This window comes from Pongo abelii, chromosome 4 (genome assembly GCF_028885655.2).
Source record: "Pongo abelii isolate AG06213 chromosome 4, NHGRI_mPonAbe1-v2.0_pri, whole genome shotgun sequence".
NCBI classification, from domain to species: Eukaryota; Metazoa; Chordata; class Mammalia; order Primates; family Hominidae; genus Pongo; species Pongo abelii.
In genome coordinates, this window is record NC_071989.2 from 38,975,566 (window position 1) to 38,999,008 (window position 23,443).

The 23,443-nt window shown below is 40.5% G+C and overlaps 1 long non-coding RNA gene across 1 annotated transcript; it reads left to right on the plus strand.

Moving 5' to 3' along the window:
• The first annotated feature begins 301 nt into the window (after positions 1 to 301).
• LOC129059380 (uncharacterized) lies at positions 302 to 18,667 on the plus strand. Its single transcript, XR_008525223.1, has 3 exons — positions 302 to 444; positions 5,279 to 5,364; positions 12,535 to 18,667. It is a non-coding gene; the product is annotated as an uncharacterized LOC129059380 (long non-coding RNA).
• The last annotated feature ends 4,776 nt before the right edge of the window (positions 18,668 to 23,443 follow it).

The following is a 23,443-nucleotide window of genomic DNA, read 5'->3' on the forward strand; positions in this document are numbered from 1 at the left end:
CCAAGAGAGAGTCACATGGCCTCTCCAACCATTCTTGTTTCTGCCTGAGTTTGGAAGTTCCTCCAGGGCCTTTCTGTAGCAGGCATTCATCCCCTTGGCTGAAAAGGAGTTCCCTAGGAGCTGTGTGGGATCAGCGCCAGGGACACTAAGGAGTATATAAGACGAACAGGGGGTCTTTTCTTTGAGAACACAGTCCCATGGCAACCCGCCGGGAGGTCCCTGCTTAGAGCCAGCCTGCCTGGCAGAACTCATTTACTTAGCATTGCCTTGAATTATTCATCAGCTCTTGCAGAGGAACAAAATGCAGAGTCATTTTGTCTCCTCCAGAACTGGCTGTCCTACTCTTTGACCTCAGGAAATCTGAAAATTCACCATGAGCATCCTGAACTCTCCAACGCACTTTGGACAGGGACAGGAAAGGGTCTTATCATCTTCCCCTTCGAGGTGAGGTTGAGTCCTGCTGAGCGGGTGTCTCTGGCTACTGGGGCGTTTGGGCTGTGCCTTGTTCCTCTTCTCGCTGTTCATTAGGACAGGCTGTATCTCAGGCCTCCCACTGGATGGCCCTGATATCTTGACAGGTACTGGAGGTTGGAACACTTTCCTTTTCTTGACCCTGGGGCCATGCTTAGCCTCCCAGGCTTCCTTTCCTACAAGCTCCACACTCCTGGGCCCGGGCAACCCTTCTTTACATAAGAACGTACATGGGAAGCACAGAAGGGATTTTCTCCCCATTGCCCTGAACTTAAGCCTGCAACAACCCCACCACCTTTACTTTCAATCCAAGCCCTTGAATTCTACTTCTCCAAGGAAATGTGATCCACCAGGCAAAAGCTCTGATTTCCTCCCTCTGCCACTAAACTTATCCACTGATACCCACTGTCTTCATACCTTTCTCTGTCTCCCTTTTTGACTGAAATAAATCTTTTCTCTTAAAACATTGCTGTCTCTAGCTATGCCCTGGAACATCTCCCTTTGCCTGAAAACCCTGCTCCTTCACTCATGCCCTGCTCGCTTCTGTTCAATCCTCTTCCAGAGAGGAGCGTGGCGTGCTAATTAGGGTGCTGGTGGCCTGAGAGTGAGTGCTAGTGCTGCCACCTGCCAGATGTGCGACCTGGGGCAGTTGCAGAGTGCCTTCAGCAATGTAGTAGATATTAGTAAACTCTGGTGATCAGAGGTAGAGCAGTCCTTAACAACCTCTAACAAGCCTATGTTACCGTGACAGCAAGTCTGAGGTCAAATTCTGCTAAAAGTACAAATATTTATCGGCAAGCAGGCACCAAACTACCACAAATCTGTTATTGCAGGCTTGGTTTCTGCTTGCTCTGTCCTCAAGCACTCTGACAAGCACCTTGCACATAGATGGAACAATACTCTGACAGCAGGACCAGTGTATTAGTCTATTTTCACACTGCTGTAAAGAACTACCTGAGACTGGGTAACTTATAAATAAAAGAGGTTTAATTGATTCATAGTTCCGAATGGCTGGGGAGGCCTCAGGAAACTTACAATCATGGCGGAAGGCAAAGGGGAAGCAAGGCACTTAAGTCTTACATGGCGGCGAGAGAGAGAGAGAGTGAAAAGGGAAGTGGCTTGCTTTTAAACCTTCAGATCTCATGAGAACTGTATTATGAGAACAGCAAGGGGAAGGCCACCCCCATGATCTAATGACTTCCCACCAGGCTCCTCCTCTGACACGTGGGGACTACAATTGGAAATAAGATTTGGATGGGGACACAGAGCCAAACCATATCAACCAGCCAGGCAAGACTGGGGAGAAGGGGCCTGGGGGACATGGCCACCTTTGGGGTATAGATTCCTGATTAGTAGACTTCGAATGTTAACTACCTACCCCAAGGGCTAAAGTTATATATACAAATGTCGCACTGAAGTTTACGTTGAATTTATTTATTTATTCATTTATTTATTTTGAGATGGAGTCTTGCTCTGTCACCCAGGCTGCAGTGCAGTGGCATGATCTAGCTCACTGCAACCTCCACCTCCCAGGTTCAAGTGATTCTCCTGCCTCAGCCTCCCAAGTAGCTGGAATTACAGGTGCCCACCACCATGCCTCGCTAATTTTTGTGTTTTTGGTAGAGACGGGGATTCACCATGTTGGCCTGTCTAGTCTTGAACTCCTGACCTTAGGTGATCCACCCGCCTCAGCCTCCCAAAGTGCTGGGATTACAGGCATGTGCCACCGTGCCCGGCCTACATTGAAATATTTTAAAGTAAATTATCATACAAACAGTATAGCAGTAAATGACTCAACCTTTCTGTGCCTCAGTTTCTTCATTCTGTAAAATGGCAATAATAATGGTGTCTACCCTACAGAAATGTTAGGAGGATTAAATGAGTTAGTTAATACATATAAAACATTTGAAATTGAGCTTAGCACATAGTAATTACACACTCAGTACCTTTGTTGTTATTTTCTTTCTCTAACTCACTTATTCCCAGCAACCCACAGAATTCTTCCTTAGACCTCACGTATCTTTACATCCTCTTTGCTGCCAAATTGCTTCAAAGCCTAAGCTTCACTCTATGCCTCTATTCAATCAATTCGACACCAATTTTCCACTTGATTGTACATTTTTATCATAATACCTTATTTAACTCATCTAACATTGCTAAGTTAACAAATACACTGGGCATCCTGTGCTAGGTGCTGAGAAGGATTTCAAGAGATCTATTTATGAATGTAACTCTTTAAAGAGCTTATGGTAGAGTTAGACCAAAGAATGCACAACTAAATTCCTTGAAGACCGGGGCCTCAACTTAAAATGTGATTATAGGGAGTGGAGTAGAAGGGGTCAAAATGTAAATATAAAGTACAAGTAGGACTGTTTATTTCTCACATATGGAAAAGACTCACTATGCTTAGCACAACAGACACCACATATTAACATTCCTAAGAGTTATGAAGTTCTAAAAATAGGGAGAATAGAAGAATACAGGCTTTCCTCAATTCAAGGGTGTTTTATGTTTGACATAAGATACTTTCACATATCTTAGGATCCAAAGAAAAGCAAAATCTAATTAAATGACCATTTTGAGCAGAAGTTGAAATTTTGCTTGAGCAGCAAAAGAATGTTATTGTCACCTGAATGTAAAGGCCATGGCTGAGGGGCACCACTTTTGAGTGTTCTCAAGATTGAGGCAGCAAGTAAGAATCTAATAAAGATCTAGGCCAATATCTTTGATTGCTGTGCAACTTACAATAAGTTGAGAAAGCAACGCAAAAAAAAAAAAAAGTGATGCCTAGAAATTGACAGAATGACGCAGATTATTCCCCAGCTAAGTCTGATTTCAGAAAGAGGTAGAATTGGATATAGAAATGTTTAAGAATATCAACTCAACAGTACTAATACTTTTGTGTTAGGAATCTGTGCACATTTGGTATTCTAGGCATGTGAGTTATAAATAAGTCAGTCTTGACATTTCAATTAAAATGTTAATTAACTAATTTAGACTTTTAATTTTAAGTGAAAATATTACTAAGTTTTACCTAATATTGAAAAGTAAAAAAAATTTAAAAAATAAAAATAAATAAAATAAAAAAAGCAAAAAACTAAAAACTTAAGCTTAACCATACTTACAAGGTTGTGACTTGTTAACTTTTAAGAGGTTATTTCAGTAATCAGGATAATCAGATAATTTTGTTAAATCGGGCAACTGAATTCCTTAAAAAGGAAATAAAATATATCAAATTTGTACATGCAGCTTAAAATGTTTAAAGGCGTTTAACTGAATTTATAAGTGATACAAAATGTTAATTTAAGGACTTCAAATGTAATTTTAAAATTTGCTAGGCTTGCAGATCTTGTTCTATTTATAGGTAGAACTTAAAACCTAACAATTAGGAGCTTGAATTTCACATGTGTAGTTTCACATGTGTAATTTGATAAATTGAATCTTTTTCTAAAAAAAAAAAAAAAAAGGCTGGGCACGGTGCCTCACGCCTGTAATCCCAGCACTTTGGGAGGCCGAGGTGGGCGGATCACAAGGTCAGGAGATCGAGACCATCCTGGCTAACATGGTGAAACCCCGTCTCTACTAAAAATACAAAAAATTAGCCGAACGTCATAGCGGGCGCCTGTAGTCCCAGCTGCTTGGGAGGCTGAGGCAGGAGAATGGTGTGAACCTGGGAGGCGGAGCTTGCAGTGAGCTGAGATCGCGCCACTGCACTCCAGCCTGGGCGACAGAGCAAGACTCTGTCTCAAAAAAATAAAAATTAAAAAAACAAAAACAAACAAACATGGTCTCACTCTGTGACCCAGGCTGGAGTGCAGTGGTGTATTCACGGCTCACTACAGCCTTCACCTCCTGGGCTCAAGTGATCCTCCCATCTCAACCTCCTGAGTAGCTCGGACTACAAGTGAGTGCCTCTTTGCCCAACTAATATTTGCATTTTTTGTAGAGACAGGGTTTCTCCACGTTGCCCAGGCTGGTCTGGAACTCCCGGGCTCACGCAATCCTCTTGCCTCAGCCTCTCAAAGTGCTGGGATTACACTTCAGAGCCTAAGCTTCACTCTGTGTCTCTACTCAATCAATTCTACACCAATTTTCCACTTGATTGTACATATCCATCGTAATTTCTTATTTAATTCCTCCATACATGGCCAATAAATTGAATATGAAATAAATGAAAACCATCAAAAGCCCTATCCCCCTGAATAATTTATCCCCCAAAAAAACTGCCCTTAAAGCAGTTAAAGCAGTTAAACAACTATTTTATTACCCCACTGTGGAACACCTAGGCTTTGCCATCCAAGTCTTTATATCATTTTGAGTATAAATCTCATTTCTCTGACAAGACCATAAACTCATTTGGGGCCATAAATGTGCCACCTATTTCTGTTGTATCCCCCAGAGGACATATATACAGTAGATGCTTCTTTTTCAACTGCTGTGTGGCTTTGGGCAGATCACATTATCCCTCCAGCCTCTGGCATCTGAAATGGAGGGGATGGGCCATGCTGGTAGAGAGAAGGTCCCGTGTCTATCTTGTGGCTGCTGTATTTCTGGAGCCCACACCTGTCTGAGGCACATGGCAGGTACCGTACATACATCATTGAATGAATGGACAAATGCACTAGATACTTCTAAGACTTCTTTTATGTGTACCCCAACTGTTACATCCCTCAATGTCTAGAAAGACTGCAGGAGCAATCCTTCAACAGAAAGAAGGGAATCTTACCCATGACAGATTAGATTACAATTGGAATCCAGGAGATGAGGCAAATTTTTTCTTGACTGTTCCCATGTGGTCACCTTGCAGCCTAAAGTGATTCTCCTGCCGGCTTCCATCAGATCTGCTCCTGTCCCAGAGGGTCCTGCTCCTGCCTTCGTTCAGAGTGGAGCACGGTAGGCATGAACATTAATGGCATCCCATTAATTAAAGTTGAAGCAAACCTGGGCAGTGTGGTGTGGTACAGAGTTTTCTTCCTGACTCTGCCTGTGCTATTTTGAGCAATTTCTATCCCGTTTTTGGAAGCTTATTCTGGAACATAAGACCTGTGGCAGCAGTTCTTAAACTTTTTGTTCTCAGGACTCTTTTATACATTTAAAAATTACTGAAAACAATCAAAAAGATTTTGTGATATCTACTGAGTTATGTCTATTGATATTTACTGTAGTAGATATTAGAACTGAGACATCTTTAAAACGGAAGAACACACAAGCACAGCTTCTGTTTGTCATCAGAGCGAAGATGTCACCATATATCATGGAGCCTCTGAAAATCCCATGATCCACTTGAGGGAGAGTGGTCATGAAAAACATCTTAGTATCATGGTGGAAATAGCTTCCACCTTGCTGACTTCAGACTCCACCTTGAGGACCCCTGATCTAAAGGGCTGTGGTGCAGTGATACCTGCCCATCACGAAGGCGACCTTAAGTTTCATCAAGAAAAAGGAAGACTCAAGAGGTTATTGTTTTAACTCCAAGATGCAAAAGCCACCTCACACTCTCACATATTTCCTTTGGACTTCAGAGCCATGGGGACCACAGGGCTGTGGCTGCCTAAGAACTCCCTTCATTTCCATGTGTCCTGTTTGTTGTTGCCAACAGGGTGTGTCAGTGGGTCTGACTATCTCCCCCAACTGCCTCATTCCTGCCAATCCAGACCCCAAGTCAACACTCAGGGACACAGCCTGACTTTATGAGAACTGGGCACACCATGGAGATAACTTCTGGAGCAGCTGGAAGACTGACATAGGATGGGACTGGCTTTTTTCTTAAACCCAGAAAACCCAGTGCACCTTCTGTCAAGTCAGCATTTGCTGGCAAAAATCCTATGCGAGCGGCCAGACTCTGGGGAGCCATGGGAGATGAGATGGCAATGGATGGAGCAGGCAGCACTGGCAGAGGATTGATGAGGGCAAGGAGAGGGCTGGGCAGGCACCACCAACAGGGATAGTTAGAGGCCCATCTGTGCCTGGGAGGCTGAGGCATGGAGAAACCTGAATTTGGTGCTCAGAGTCTCCTAGGGCTCTAGACAGTGAAGGACAAGAAGGTCATCCATGTGTCTTATCCATTCCATCATGCAGTTTTATAACACTACATGTTTTCATCTGTCTGGCAGCTTTGCCAAGATTTTAGCATTCCAGGGTGTCTAATTGGCTGCCCCCCTGCCATATCCCACTCCACCAGCTCTTTCTCTTGTAGGGTATTGACCACTCCAGGATGAACTGCACAGTACCATACAGAGTCAAGGACATACCACTGTAGTCCATTGGGATGCCAGTTTGGGCAAATACTATGCAGAATGAAGTGTCTGCACTGGAGGTTCACCTGCTTCATATTCTCTTAGAAAGCCAGACAAGATCTCCTCACCACAAGGCAAAGGCACCCCAGAAAGGCTAGGGGACACAAGTAAGGGCCCTGCCCTTGGGCATAATTCCAGAGTCGGCAGTCCCTCCTCCCCCACCCTGTTCCCTTCCCACATTCATCTCCTTCTTCCTAGGGCAGAGCTGGACACTTTGTTCTGGGACCTCCTAACATTTTTGGCAAAATTATGTATCCCCATCACACATTTTTAAATTAACATATAAAATTTTTATTGCAGGTTTAAATAATTAAAGAGGATATAATTTTTGGCACACTGACTTTTAAAAATGTTAAATCATTCAATTAAATGTATTAAATACCCACCTTCTTGTATTCAAAAAGCACATGAATAAGCTCTTTTGTAACAGTCAGAAATTTTCCATCATTTATTTTTTTCTCCTTGAACTCATATTTCTACCTTATGTTACCCACAGAATTTTATTAGTATAAGATGCTTTTAAACTTGATAATCTTTTCTTGAGCACCACATCATAATTCTTGGCAGCAAAATAAGTTCACAAGTTAAAATTTAACATATCTAATTTTTTCTAGATTGAATATTTATTATTATTAATACAAAATTAGTTGAAATTTTCTGTCACCAGAAGACTATGCTTGTTAATAAATATTCTGCATTGATTTATCATTACGATTTATATTAGCACATACTTGGGTAAAATAAAGCCATTATAATATAACATTTTAAAATAACCATTAAACATACAAAGGAAATTAGTCTTTAAATAAAAAGATAAATTGGTGTATCATGAATGAATGTTGCTTATTGCTAGAATAAGATGATATTTTGTGGAAATTATTAGCAAAAAAGAGGACCATTGTGCCACTAAATCTACAGAAAAGTTGAAGCAAACAGGAGATTTGTATCCAAATTTAAAAATAAACATGAATTTGCAGTACACAATCTTTTGGCAAAAGTTGAAAGAAATGGTTCACCCGTGAGTTTGAGTAAATGTTTAAGAAAATATGTCCATCTAGCTTGCTTTAATTTGAAACTATAATGTTAATCTTTCACCTCCTCCTACTTAAAATCAATGCAAAACATGTATGTGAGACACAGGCATCGATATTTCAGGTTGACCCTCTCTGGCATCATCCAGGGCTTTCCTCTGGGGGACAGTACACCCTAGTGAGATTTGGCATGCATGACAGGTAGACTTTCCTTTTAAAAAGTGCCACTGAGGCCATTGCACAAAAGGAATCAAGTATGATTCCAAGGGGTGTCCGAACATGATCAGTTTTGAGAAAGAGTATATATGGAAACTAGGATTCGGAATGTAATTCTCTTAAAGTTACCCATGCCCATGTGCCCCTTGAGACTTAGTAATCCCTACCAGTGGGCTGCTCTGGGGCACCCTCTGTCAATCATCAGTTCCTTGACTGCACTTATCCCAATGTCCATTTCCTTCAAGCCAAAGATCTAGGGCCCCCATTTCAACAACCCCACTACAGCAGTCTTCCTCTCTCCCCACCCTCAATCTTCCAGGCACAACTCTCATTCTCAGGACTTCAGACGTTGGTTTCTGATTTGTCACACAATGACCTGAGTCCATCCAAATAGATCATTTGCAACTGAGAGGTAGACAGTTTCTAAAGGCCTTGCCTCTTGTTGGTGAAGTAGTTGGGGGCACTCCAATGCTCTTACCCACTGTGTCCTTTCTGCCTTTTTTCCCATGTACCCCAGTCTCTTCAGTATCTTAAGGTTGCTATACACAATAAACTGCAATATACACAAATAAGGCAGCAACCAGAAAAGTACCCCAAATATAACTTCAGTTTGCTGAGTAGTTAATCTGGGTCCATAGCTCAGAAGCACCTTTAAAGCCCAGTTTCTGGAAGGAGAGATGGAGGAAGAGGAACAGAGTTTCTCAAGTGTGGTCATGACAAAAGTGTAGAATTGGAGGGTGCTAGATTGTCCAGATGAGCAGCTCAGGTGCTAGAACCAAAGGATCCTGCTGGTATTCACCTCCATCCCCACTACGCTCCCTTCCCATTGTTCCTGCCACATCAGAATTCCCAGAGTGGAGCAGAAAGAACTAGATATGGAAAAGGGAAGGAAGAAGGTGGTAATTCCTCAGTCTTCAGCTATACTTCCCACGACAAACGGAGAAGGAAAGGGATTGACCTTAGACACTATCTCTAGGCAAAACAAGATTTCCTTGGCATTCTCTCACCTTCTTTTCCCAATTTCTCATCCCGTCTGCCCACATGGCTTCTTCCCTAATCCCGTCCCTGGCTGCCAGTAGAGGTATTTTTAGGTCCGGAGGCCTCCCCTAGTGGCAACCAGGGAAGAGGAACGCCCAAGCACCTGGGTTTCCTGTGGTTACCTTGACTCTGGAATTCAGGGGTTCCTCCTTCTTCAAGCCTCAGCCTGACAATTCAAGAAACGCCAAGAACTTTCTGGAAGCGAAGCAAGCTGACCCATTTGATCTGGAATGAGTGATCTGTTGAATAATTCTGTAGCTATAAAAGAATGTATTCATTTATAATTGTATCAAGTTGTAGTTTATAGTCTGCTTAATAAGGTCATTAGCTATATTACAGCATGATGTGCCCAGCAGACTCTTTAATGACTTCTGTGGACTAACAAGACAGGTATTGAGTGTGATGTCGGTGTTATTATCCTCATTTTACAGAAGAGAAATAAGTAGTGGGCCCAAATTTCCACAGTCTATAGACTGAGAGGTGACTCAGTGGCTAAAGTCAAGGTCTGCTTTGAGCCATTCTTAGTTTGCCTATTTGTGCTTGATCAAACTATGGCAAGGTTTTCCCTCTACCACTGGGGTTCTTCCATCTTCTAACAGTGAAAGTAACAATTAAAGGGTTATATGCTAGTATATATGTATGTGTTTCTCACCTAGAAGAGTAAAACCTTCTTGAGAGCAGAATCCTGGTTTGGCCTGATTCATCTTTGCGTCCCCCATATTATCTGACACCACATGAGCTGGCATTGTGCCTTGTAGGTAGCAGACACTTAATATATATTACATATTTGTGAAAAAATGAGTAAATACCCCTTTTTCCTGAAACAGGTTATTGCATCTTGATTATCAAGCATCATTTCACAATTTTCCATATACATAATGTGTTCTGATAGATAATTTCAAGTCACACACAGTGATTTTCAGAAATATACGATTTGGCAACTGTGGGTTATCTAAAAAGCAGATCTGTGGAAATTAAAACAAAACAACCAAATGAAAAGCACGTCATATTACTAAGTTCCAAGTGTTCTTATCCTAGTGCCGTATTGTCTGTTTACCAACTACAAGTCCACAAAAGCTGATGGTGTAAATAAACATCTGCTACCTTCTTGGGTAAATTACATTCACTGAACTTTAAAATCCTGGATTCCTAACAAACAGAATATTTGGGAAGAGCTAGGGATGACTAAATTGAGATAAGAGAATACAGAAAGCTAGATTGGTAGGGGATGGTGGCCACTGAAAAATGCAAGGTACTATGTCTGTTTGCAATGTATTTGTAATCTCTTGGGGTCAATTAAACTTACAGAAATGATATTTAAGAAGACTCAGCTTGGTGTCTAGGTTCAAATGACTGTTTGGTCTGGTCCTGGTCAGGGAAGATTTGAGATCTGAGCTGGGCATTAAAAACTGTTTAAAATTTGGGGAGGAGACGGAAGGTCTATCGGAGAGGGCTGAGGGTGAAGCAGCCAAGAGTCTAGAATCAGGGAGAAGCTGACTTTGCGCAGGTGGTATTTTCCCACCTCTGCACACCTGCCTCTCTTTGCCAGTCTAAGTCTTGCCTCTCTTCTCACATTTACTTCTTCTGCTGAACTGCACCAACTTTTCCTCCCATGCTAGTAATTTCTCAGCCTTAGTGGAAGGTGGAGATTAGCTGTCTGTGGCAGAGACTGCTGGTCAACATGATATCTGTTCTCCTTTTTCTTCTTGGAAATAAATCTAAGTGCTGGCCAATGGGATATAAACAGAAGTGGCGTTCACCTTCTGGAAAGTGTCCTTCAAGGGAAGTGGCTTATCACATTCCCACCCCATCTCCTTCCCGCTGACTGGAATGCAGATCATAAGGTAGAAGCTGTCACCTAGGATAACAGAGTGATGAGATTAATAAAGCACAAGTTGCTGACAATACAGAGTTCCTGGCAGCCCTGGGCTATCCCCAGAATTCTTTTGTGTGAGAAAGAAAAAAGAAAAAAGCCAGTGTTAATATTTTTATTGTTGGGTTTTTTTTTCATTTCTATCTTTTGCAGCTGGGCCTTTTGTCTTTTACACTCTAGGATTAGAGCTAACTTTACACAAGGAAAACTAGTTTTGTTAAATTAACAAAAGGATAAATGATTGTACTATTTATAAATTTTAAAAAGGCAAATAGAAATCAGGAGATGCCATTGTGTCTGCTAAAATTCTTAAAAAAAAAAAAGAAAGAAAAGTGATAAAACTCTACGGTGCTAAGGCATCAAGGAAACAGGTAGGTTAAAGTGGACTTTAACAGGTAGATTAAAGGGTTGAGAGTTGGTATAAGTCTTCTAGAAAACACTGGCCACTTAAGTCACTTGCCTTAAATATGTTACCCAGGGATCTAATTCTTGAAAGATTGGAAAATACATTGTAATCAATGACTTAAAAATAAAAATCTATAAAGATGATCATAGCAGTTATTTAAACAGCAGAAAACCAAAACTGCCTAAATGTAGTACTACAGGGGAATGGTAAATGATTGTATATTAAACTGATGGAGAAACATCCAGCCATTTCAAATAATATATGATAAATACCATGCAATAATTTGCAAACATACTTGTAAAATAATGTTAAATTTAAAAAAAAATTCCCGGATGCTAAATATACGTTGGGATGGTAACTGTCAAATTTTGGTTGTTGACTCAAACTTGTTCCTTTCATCTCATTTTACCCATCCACATAGCAACCAGGGAGAACTGAGTGTCCCAGATATGTTCATTGCAAATCCCTGGACTCTCCCTATATTGCTACTTTTGCAGAAACGTTCCCTTCTTCTTTGTTTGAACCTTACTTATTCTTGAATTTTGGGTTTTGTGTTTTACAAAGTGATTCCCAGTGGAACATCTCAGGTAGACAAAAAGGCTTTTAAGAATCATCATGTGTTCCACAGTAGCCAGACAGGCCCAAAGCAGTGAGAGACCACTCACAAAAAGAATTATGGACATAGCTTTGGAGCATGTGGTGGACTTAAGTGAGAATAATAGAAGACCTATATTTTAAAGAGAATTTTACTGGGGGGGTTGGGGTGGGGGGCAGTGCAGAACTTAGCCAGATCGGAGTAAAAGGCTCTGAGATTTCACAAATTGAAAAATGACTTTGGGTCCCACAATTTTTTTGAGTAAGGAGTAGGCTCAGAAGGCTATTCAGCTGACAACACGGGCTATTTCTATGGAAAAAGAAGGTTGTGTCAGGAGGAAAGGCCCAGAGCCCAAGTGGAGGAGCCAAGAGTAATGGAGAACAATGGACTGGGAGCTACTCCCCTAGAGCAGAGTGGATCCTGCTGACAGAATAGGCGGACCTGGCAACATGTGCCCAGCAGGATTATGAATTGGAATTGGTGACTGCTATATGTCTTCTTTTAATTCCCCTTTTTAAGGGATGTATTTACTGCCATTGTCCTATCCCTTTCTCACTATTGTTCGTTGAGTGTGTGCAGAGCATATAACTTATCTCTTTAATTTACAGGTCTCTGGATCCAGGGAAGTCACAGCCAAGGAAATGCATGTGAGAAGCCTAACCCTCATTTGGACTTGACAGAAATCACAGGATCCTAGACTTTGCCATAATTGATGCTATAATTGAATGCAATTCATGGGGGTCCTGGTGGGAATCAGTATATTTTTGCATGTGAAAGGACTGTGAATAACTGGAATTACAGGAAAGGCGATTGTCTACTTTTGTAGTAATGGCCACCAGTGATTCACGCCCTCAGTCTGCAAGTAGCCCCTTCCCACATTGACTCTGGGCTTGGCCATGTGAATGACTATGGCTGCCAATGGGACATCAGCACATGCAATGCATGCAGAAGCCTGGAGAAACACTCGTTCCCTAGGGCTTGCCGTCTCATGCTGCTTCCATGGAGCCCTCCCGTCACTACGTGAATGAGCCCGGGTTGACCGATCAGAGGATGAGAGACTATGTGGAGAAGAGCCCCAACTGTCCCAGCCAGCCCAGCTGAGGGTCTCAAAGATGTCACTGAGTTCCACTCCAGCCCAACTGGCTCAGACTAGAAGAAATACTAGTTATTCCGTAGGATCATTTGATTGTGTTAAACCATTAAGTTTTGAGGTGGTTTTTTAAGGCAGAGAAAGCTAACCAATATGGAAAGGCTCAAATATAGATAAATCCAGCAGCAGGTGGAAGACGGGGGAGGTGACATTGAGGTAGCAAAATCTCTGGAGCCAGTTGTGTGGGCAGTTTCCTAAGAAAACCTAAAGCAGTTCACAGAGGGTGACCCTACTATGGCAGATGGAGAGCCACAAAAAAGAAAATGCCAGAAGTCATGTTCAACGGGAAAATTGAAGATGGAAACTGAAGCATGAACAGTAAGTTCGGAAATCTGTGGGATTAAGAAGAGACCAAGTGGTGGGAGAAATGAATGGGTTAGACCAAGCGATTCAGAAATAAAGCTTTGGGCAAGAGGAAGTCATAGGTCCTCCTTTTATGAAGCAACTAATAATGCCTATACCCTACTGTACAGCAATTAAATCTGAATCTCTGAGAGTAGGGTCTAGGTATTTTTTAAGCATTGAAAAAAAGCTTTGAAAGAGTATTTAAAAAGCTTCCCAGGTGATTGGATTATGGAGTAGGAGAAGACTCTGGAAGAGATGATGCAATCCCTAGAGCAAGACCCATCAGGTTTCTGAGAAATGAGTAAATACAGAAACTCTCGGAATCTCCTCATTTTTGTATATTTTGTGATTGATCTAAACTGCTATTAACCTCAAAGATCAGTGTTAGGACTTGATGACTAATGGCTATTTCTGAGTCAAAAATGAAATAGCACTTATTTTCATAATGTAAGAAAATTCAAGTGCACATTAACTCAGATCCCATGAATCAGCGAATATGATCATTCGAACAGAGCCTGAAGTTATCTATGGAAATACATTTTGCGTAAGTTATCACACAAGATTTCAAGATTTTGGTAGAAAGGCTTAAACTAACAAAAAAGAAATATCTTAAGTGAGTAAGCCAGCCTGATAACTGAGACAATAAGGAGTAGTGGGGAGCTATGACAAATCTGATTTAGGGAGGAGGCTTTGTGCCAGCCAAAAGAAAAAAATTGAAGGCCAATTTAGCCCACAGGCTGCCAGTTTATGGAACTCTGAGTCATAATAGAAACCATTATAGTAGAGAAGTAAACATAAGTATAGAATTACAATAAATGAGAGGTCAGGAAAGGATTTGAAGAAGGAATGAGCATGGAAATATTTTAAAGGCTGAGCAGTTTTTTTGACATCTTTAAATTTAATTTTTAAATTTAAAAAACTTTTCATTTGGAAATGATTTTATTGACAAACATGCTTCAAAAATTGTACAAAGGCTTTCTCCATATTCTTCACCAAGATTCTCCAAATGTTGACATCTAACAAGACTACGTACAATGATTAAGATCAGGAATTTTTCTCTGATATAATACTATTATCTAATCTATAGACCTTATTCAAATATCATCAATTATCCTAATGATCTTTTTTTCTGGCTCAGGACCTAATCCAGGATCACACTTTGCATTTGGTTGTTATGTTTCCTTTAATCTGGAAGAGGTTTTTGTGTGTGTGTTATCGGTAACCTTAATATTTTCAAAGAATTTTGGTCAGTTATTTCATGAAATGGCACTGAAGTTGGATTTGTCTAATGTTTGCTCACAATTTAAATTTGGGTTATACATTTTTGGAATAAATATTACAGAGTGATGCTGTATCCATCTTAGTGCATCGTAATCAGACATATGATGCCAATTTGGACCATTATAGGTCACGAAAATTTTGATCACTAAATTAACATGGAGCCTGCCATGTTTCCCTACTATAATGTCACTATTATTTCCTTTGCAATTAATACGAAACTTATGAAGTGAAAGCTAACCAATACAGGGAGGCTCAAATAGGGATAAACCTAGCAGATAGAAGATGAGGAAGGTGACATATTTTGACATATGTAAATATCTTGTTAGTCATCACAGTTTTGTTCACTAATTTTAAAATTTATTGGTGAATCTTGCCTAAAGCAATTAGGGTAGTATTTGCCAAATGGTGATTTTCTAACTCCATTATTTCTTTTATATTTATTAGTTGGAATTCTACTGTACTTCTTCTTCTCTCCCATTTATTTGTTTGTTAATATCAGTATGGTCTCGTGCATTCTTATTTTATTCCTTGGATTATAATCCATTACTAGCATTATTTTATTGCTCAAATTTTCTCAGATTTGACTGTTGGGAGTTTCTTCAAGTAGCCTCCTTGTTCTTTTGACATATTCCCAATCTTTTTGTGTATTTTCTTATTTCTGGCATTATAAGACAATTCATGCCCATCTTGTACTTACCCTGTTTCAGACCTAGAATCAGCCACTTTCTCCAAGTGACCTAGTAACTTTTATTGATAAATCATATTAAGAAACCAAGATCTGGGCAATTTGTGTGTTAATTGGTATTGGGTGTCATTGCTTCTAGGCTGTCTCTGCAGACAGAAATAGGAAATACATGTGGGAACACACATGCATATATCTGTGTCTATTTCTGTATGTATCTATAAATTAAAAGCCATGAGTTCATGCTGATACCTCCAATTCTAATTCAACACTACAGAGTTCATTCTAGCTTCCCACCTTTATTTGTAACTCCTTTCTCTGACTGTCAGAAACACGGCCCTAATATTTTAATAATACATTATTTGCTAAATCCTTGGATACATAGAAGTGGTTTAGAAAATCCACTCATCTTTCCATACATTCACTTTCAAAAATGTCCATATCTAAATAAAACATTCTCACTCTGTCTCCTAAAAATACACAACCAAAGTATTACCCAGTTACAGCATCTGTCTCCAAGTCCAGGACTTCTGGATGATATGAAATCTTACTTCATTTTGGATGTAGTTCTTTGTGGTTAGACAAAACTATGGCTATAGCAAATTTATCAATCATCCATGCATTCAATACACAGTAAAGAGAAGAACAAGAATGATTTCAATAAAAAATGTCAATTACAAAGAGAATTGATAAAACACACACACGTGCGCACACGCGCACGCACACACATGCACTGGACATTAGTATATACAAGACGTAATCCCCTAGGATGGGTATGTGACTTGGGATGAGAACATGACTTAAACAATCCAATCAGTCAGGGTGAATCTTGAGCTTCTGACTTAGAGATGATGATACTGAGGATATTCTTCCTTTCTTTCAGCATTATGGTCTGATAATGCTCTGACAGTGGGGGAGTATCTTAGTCAAGCAATCTGGCAGCCTCCGGTTTTCATCTCTGGGAGACTCTTCTCTGTTCATTGACCTCCATAGCCATATCTAGAGAAGTTTCCCTTCCCAGGGGTTGTATAACTTTAGCATCCCCTTTTCCTTTTCTGTGTGTGTAACTTTACAGAGCCTGAGATTGCCTTAGGGCTTGAGCAGACATGGACTGTGGTTGTCCAGGATTTGGATTTCTTTAGCAATATAGCTGACATAATTTGACTGTGTCCCCACCCAAATCTGATCTTGAATTGTAGTTCCCATAACCCCCATGTGTTATGGGAGGGACCAGGTGGAGATAACTGAATAATGGGGGCAGTTACCCCATCCTGTTGTGGTGATAGTGAGTTAGTTCTCACGAGTTTTGATGGTTTTATAAGGGGCTTCCCTCTTTGCTGGGCACTCATTTTTCTTCTCTCTGCTGCCATGTGAAGAAGGACATGTTTGCCTCCCCTTCTGCCATGATTGTAAGTTTCCTGAGGCCTCTCCATCCATGAGGAACTGTGAGTCCATTAAAACTCTTTCCTTTGGCCAGGGGTGGTGGCTCACGCCTGTAATCCCAGCACTTTGGGAGGCCGAGGTGGGTGGATCATGAGGTCAGGAGATCGAGACCATCCTGGCTAACGCGGTGAAACCCCATCTCTACTAAAAATACAAAAAAATTAGCCAGACATGTTGGCGGGTGCCTGAAGTCCCAGCTACTCAGGAGGCTGAGGCAGGAGAATGGCATGAACCCGGGAGGCGGGGCTTGCAGTGAGCCAAGATTGCGCCACTGCACTCTAGCCTGGGCGACACAGTGAGACTCCGTCTCAAAGAAACAAAAAACAAAAAACAAAAAACTCTTTCCTTTATAAATCACCCAGTCTTGGGTATGTCTTCATAGCAGCGTGAAAACAGACTAATACAATAGCTTTTTACAAAACTTAATTATCATCAGTATATTTGACAAATCACTTCCATGGGCTAGAAACCATAGACAGAAAGCCTGTCTCTGCTTATTCTATTTGAGTTAGGAATATCCACTGTCTAAAAACAGGCCTCTGTTATATCATCATCCTGTCAGGCTTTAGTGTAATTGCCACTTTTATCTTGGCTCTTCTTCTGGAAGTTTATGACAATAACTTGGAGTATAATGATTTGCTCCCTGCCCTCAGGTTCTGATACAGTTTGGATGTTTTGTTCCCTCCAAATTTCATGTTGAAATACGATCCTTAATGTTGGAGGTGGAGCCTAGTAGCAGGTGTTTGGGTCATGGGGGTGGATTCCTCATGAATGGCTTGGTGCCTTCCTCGTGGTAATGAGTGAGTTCTCACTCTGAGTTTATGGAAGATCTGGTTGTTTAAAAGAATGTGACACTTTTCCCCACCCCCTGCTTGCTTCCTGTCTCACCATGTGAAACACTGGTTCCCCTTTGCCTTCTGCCATGACTGTGAGCTTCCTGACACTCTCACCAGAGGCAGATGCTGGCACCATGCTTCCTGTACAGCCTGCAGAAAATGTGAGTCAAAAGAAATGTGTTTTCTTTATAAATTACCCAGCCTCAGATACTCCTTTATAGCAATGCAGAAGAGACTAATACAGGTTCTATCACAACTGTACTTTTTTGCTTTGTCAGATGGAGACTTTTTAGTAGGAAGTATTTGGGAGTAGCCTGAAGGGTTAGTGTTGTCTGTTGCACCCATCTTACCTCCTGTTTTTACATGTATGAACCTTAACTTGGAGTGGAGTATTTAGTCTTTGCAACACCACTAGATTCTAGTCATTTTGGATTGCAGTTCATACTCAGAGAGGGTCTTCCTAAGTAAGGCCATATTTTTTCCTTCTCTGCTTTTAGATAGGCCACTTCATCTTAAGATTATCTCTTTATTATAAGACATTACTGTAATCCAAAATCCTGAATTTTTCCTACCATTTCCCCTGATATACCTTGCAGACATATGGCCTGAGTCTCAACAGGCTTTTCACCTATTTATCTCTGTTCAGACAAGTCTATGTTTTAGAGTTTATATTTAATTGAATCCCACTCCTGGTACCAAATTCTGTATCAGTTAGAGAATTCTTTGGCTGCAAGAAACAGAAGATCTGGTTCAAATTGGCTTAAATGATAAAGAAATGTATTTGCTTTTATGAACTGAAGTTCAGAGATAAAGCAAGCTTAAAAGAAAGCCTACTTTTGAATGGAATTCATTTACCTGCACCTTTGTCATGTCAGCTTCATCTTTAAACTGTTTTCATCCTGGTGGCAAAATGGCTCCAAAAGTTCTTGTTTTACATCCTCATCCTCTGGTTCTGAGAGGAAAGGCAGAACAACAACAACAAAAAAAACAAACTTGAATACCAACATTACACACCAGAATACGAGTCTTGAGATCTACCCTGATTAAACTATTTTGGTTACATGGCCACCCTAAACCAATAAGAAGTTGAAAATCTTTGGTATGAGCCAACCAGACCCATTCCATAGGTAGAGTGTAGGAATGGTAGATACCTAATTGAAAACAAGGTACTATTAGAAAGGAAAACGTGTACTTTGGTTGTCAACTATCAGCATTCATTAATCAATGTTATCAGGCTTTTAAAATAGTTTTACATTATTATCATTTGAAAAAATAACATTAATCTGTACCTGAAATTATTTTATTTATATGTCTCTTTTTGAAGAATCTAAAGCTCCATGAGAATAGAAATTTTCCCTGTCTTATTCATTTCACTTGTAAGACAATGCCCGACATTCAATAAATATTTGCTTAGTGAATGCATGAATGAATGAATCTTGTTTATCCTGAATCTCTGAGACCTTCCACCATAAAGTCCCAAATCTCCAGGCCATGAACACTTCATTTGAGATGCTTGGGCTTAAAGCTTCACAGCTGGTAAGTGGATGGCCAAAACCTGAACTCAGGCTGGCTGACTCCACTCATTGTGTATTTCCAACTATTCCAAGCTGCTCTAATGTGTTAAAATAAGCCCACAGAGTTTTAACACAGCTGTGTTCAGAATCCATGTAGGAAATACATAAAACATTCTGACAGTTAGTATCCAAATAGTAATTTGGAAGATTAACAAGAGTTTAAAACTGGGCATGAACCAATATTTGCTTTTCTTTTCTTTTTTTTTTTCTTTTCTTTCTTTCTTTCTCTTTTTTTTGAGACAGAGTCTAGCTCTGTTGCCCAGACTGGAGTGCAGTGGCATGATCTCGGCTCACTGCAACCTCCGTCTCCAGGTTCAAGCAATTCTCCTGCCTCAGCCTCCTGAGTAGCTGGAATTACAAGCATAAGCCACCATGCTCGGCTAATTTTTGTGCTTGTAGTAGACACAGGGTTTCACCATATCAGCCACGCTGGTCTCGAACTCCTGACATCAAGTGATCCGCCCACCTCGGCCTCCCAAAGTGCTGGGATTACAAGCATGAGCCACCTCATCCGGCCCAATATTTGCTTTTCTTATCTGGAGCTATCAACATACTCCAAGTTAAAATCATATCCCGCCTAATAGTATATGAAAGAGTGGGATTGATCTGCTGCAAGTCTAGTTTCTCATTTTGCAACAGCAATAATGTAAGGCATGTTATAATTTTCCTTATTGGATGTTGCCCCTGATTAAAATAAACCCTTTTTATCTGATAGACTAATGGAGCGATTTAATCAATAGAGAAGAGGACTAATGTTACCTGTCTACCATGACCTAGGTACTTCATTCATTAATTTACATCTTTTCATTTGTATCCATTTGTTGCATGTTATTATGTACCTTTCATGTGGCAGGCAACATGCTAGGGGCTAATGATGCAACATTTAGCACAGGCTAGGGAGACATTGTTGTGCATCAATTAAAATAATGAACTCTCAAGTCAGAAAAATGGAAGTCCAAATCCTAGCTTTGCTGTAGCCTGTGAGATCCTGGGCATCCACAGTGGACTTCTCTGCATCTTATTTTCTTCATCTCACAGAATTGTTTTTTATTTCACATACAGTTGTTTTGTGAGGCTTAAGTGAGATAATATAATTGTTGCCCTTGCTGTGTCTAGTATAGTGTCTGACACATCACAATTATTCAATTAAATGTTATTTATATTACCAGAAGGTCCCTATCCTCAAGTTGCTTACAATAAATAGACATAAGTATTGACACTTAATTTTTCTAAAAATGCTCTGAGATAAGTGTTATTCCATTTTAGAAACATGGAAACTGAGAATTTCAATAGTTCATTCAAGGACTGAATTAATTAACAAATGAGTCAGAGTTCTAAATACAAAGATATCTGAGTCTGAAGCCCATGTTTTCACCAATTATCTGAATGAGAAATTGAGAGACAGGGCTTCTAGTCCTGATTTTAGACCAGTGATTCTCAACCCTGGAGAGCTTTATAAAGCTCCAAGTGCCAACACCCTGTTCCAATTCACTTAAATCAGAATATCAGGATCAAGGCCTGGACACTGGGTATTTTCAAAATCTGCCCAAAAGATTCTAATGGGCAGCCAGGGTTGAGAATCACCTCTCAAGACTCTACAGCTTCACACTCTGTATGGCATCAATTGTCAGAATGAGACCACGGCTGGTAGAAGGAGGGATGTTCCAGGTCTTTCCTCCACTGGGGCTCTATGGTCTCCACTGTGTGTTTTGGGGAAAGCTAGTGCAGGTAATGCTCCCTTTACTGAACACCATTGCTATGGGGTCATAAGACACCCTAGAATATCCATGTGGCATACCCAGTTCTGCACGAGTGCTTGTGGAGGAGAGTGGTAGGAACTCAGTCTCTCTCCTTATTGTTGGGTCAATAGATCAACAGCATCTTTCACACACAGAAGAAGGAGCAACTTGGGAAATGTCCCAGACAAATGCAGCTGTTCTTTGTTTCTGGAGAGGAAGCCAATAACATTTTGTTCCTTGGGGTTCTCAAGAATGAAAATGTGTGCATAGCTATAAAAACAAACAAACCCATAGGGATAGTTCTCTTACTAACCAATATGTCGCATATACACTTATTTAAGCTCATTCAACAGTAACACATATTCTGGTCTATACTCCACCATGGAATTTGTGTTGAGATGGTCAGCAAAGGGAAGAAGAACGGTTCATCAGCCACTGGATGCTCTCTGGGATATTTCAATTACTCAGAAATCAAATCTTCTGCAGCTTCTTAAACTACTATCATTTTAAGAACTCATCCTAGAGTCTAGTCCACATAAATCTAAGCTGCCCACTCTCTGATTTGCTCCTTGTAGTAATTCTGTGCAATACACAGTCATGTTTCATTATCCCTGTTTTACAGAGTTAGAAACCAAGGTTTAGGAAGGTAAAATAACTTGCTCAAGGGCTAGAAAATGCATGGCCTACACTCAAGCACATGTCTCTGGATTCCAAATTCTCAAATTATTCAATTGAGTCAGGAGGAAATTATACTATTTAGGCACATCACAGGCCAGAAATCAGCCAATCAACCAAATTAAAGCAGAGGCATTTGAACAAAGACACAGATATTGGATTCTTATGATTTGTTACTGATATATTATGGCTTTAATTACCTCACTCCCTCTCTGGGATCCAAGACAAATGTGCACAAGACCAACAGGTTGGACCCAGGCTGTCACTGTATTTGCTCTTCCTCATGGCATGTTGCCCCTAGCCCAGCCTCAAGCAGCAGGCAATATCGAGCCTTCAGGTATCTAGCCTCTGGGACAGGCCCATGGGCCATACAATGTTCAGTTAGAGGCTGACTAAGAAAACTGCCATGCATGAAAGGCAGTTGAGAAAAGTGATCCTTGATAGGTATGGGTGTGAGACCTCTCTAGACCAGCACTGTCCCATAGAAATATAATGTAACCACATGGGTAATTTTATATTTTCTAGTAGTCACATTAAAGAGTCAAAATAAACAAGTGAAATAAATTTTAATAAGGTATTTTATTTAACCCAATATGTCAAAAATATTTCAGCATGTAATATATAAAAAAATTAGCAATAAGATAGCTTACATTCTTTTTTTGGTACTAAGTCTTTAAAATCTTGGGTACACTTTATTTTTGCAGCATATCACAAGTGCTCAGTAGCCATGGGTGTTTAATACCTTATTGGACAGCACAGGTCCACACCATCGCAACACAATTATTAGACTGATGTATATAATATATATTAATATAGAATATATAAAGTTTGCTGATGCTTTCTCATTATTTGGAGTTTAATTTAACAAGCTAGTTTTCAATTTAATTAAAGAATAAGGCTTTGGTTGGTAAGGCAGTAGAGTTTTTTTTTGAGTATTTGTATTGCCAGATACTGGGTTTTACTCTAGGAGCACAGAATGAGCAAACGCAACCCTTTTAAGAGCCCTGGAGTGCGTTGAATAGAAATCTTAAGAAAAGGACAACTATGCATCCATCTGAAGTTCTGAGGGTACAGTTCTAATTACAAGCTTGTGGGGATGCAGGGAGAGATACTGAATAACGGAGATCTAGATTTAAAAATCAACAAGTGGCCAGGTGCAGTGGCTCATGCCTGTAATCCTAGCACTTTAGGAGGCCAAGGCAGGTGGAACATTTGAGTTCAGGAGTTCAAGACCAGCCTGACCAACATGGTGAAAACCTGCCTCTACTAAAAATACAAAAATTAGCTGGGCATGTTGGGGGGCACCTGTAATCCCAGCTACTCGGGAGGCTGAGGCAGGAGGTTTGCCGGAACTCAGGAGGTGAAGGTTGTAGTGACCCAAGATTACACCACTGCACTCCAGCCTAGGCGACAGAGCGAGACTCTATCTCAAAAAATAAATAAATAAAAATAAAAAATAAAAATCAACAAGTATTTGAGCTCTAGTTGTGAATTCCACAATTCTTACGTGTTGTAGGTGATATGAAAAATGTATAAAATAGAATTTTAAGAACTTAGCAGACTTACCTAAAAAAGGACTGTCTTAGGTTTAGTTCCCTCAAGGTTCCCCACTAAGTTGGGTGTAAGTTGTTCATTTGAGAGGCAATCTCAGGAGACGTGACAAGGGAGTGGGGATGTGAGGCCTTGAGGAGATGTAAGTGGATACAGGACGCGTGATGAACAGGTTACTGCCATGGGCAACTGGAACTGCATCGCACTTGGGATTCCCTGAGAGATTGGGTGGAACATGGCT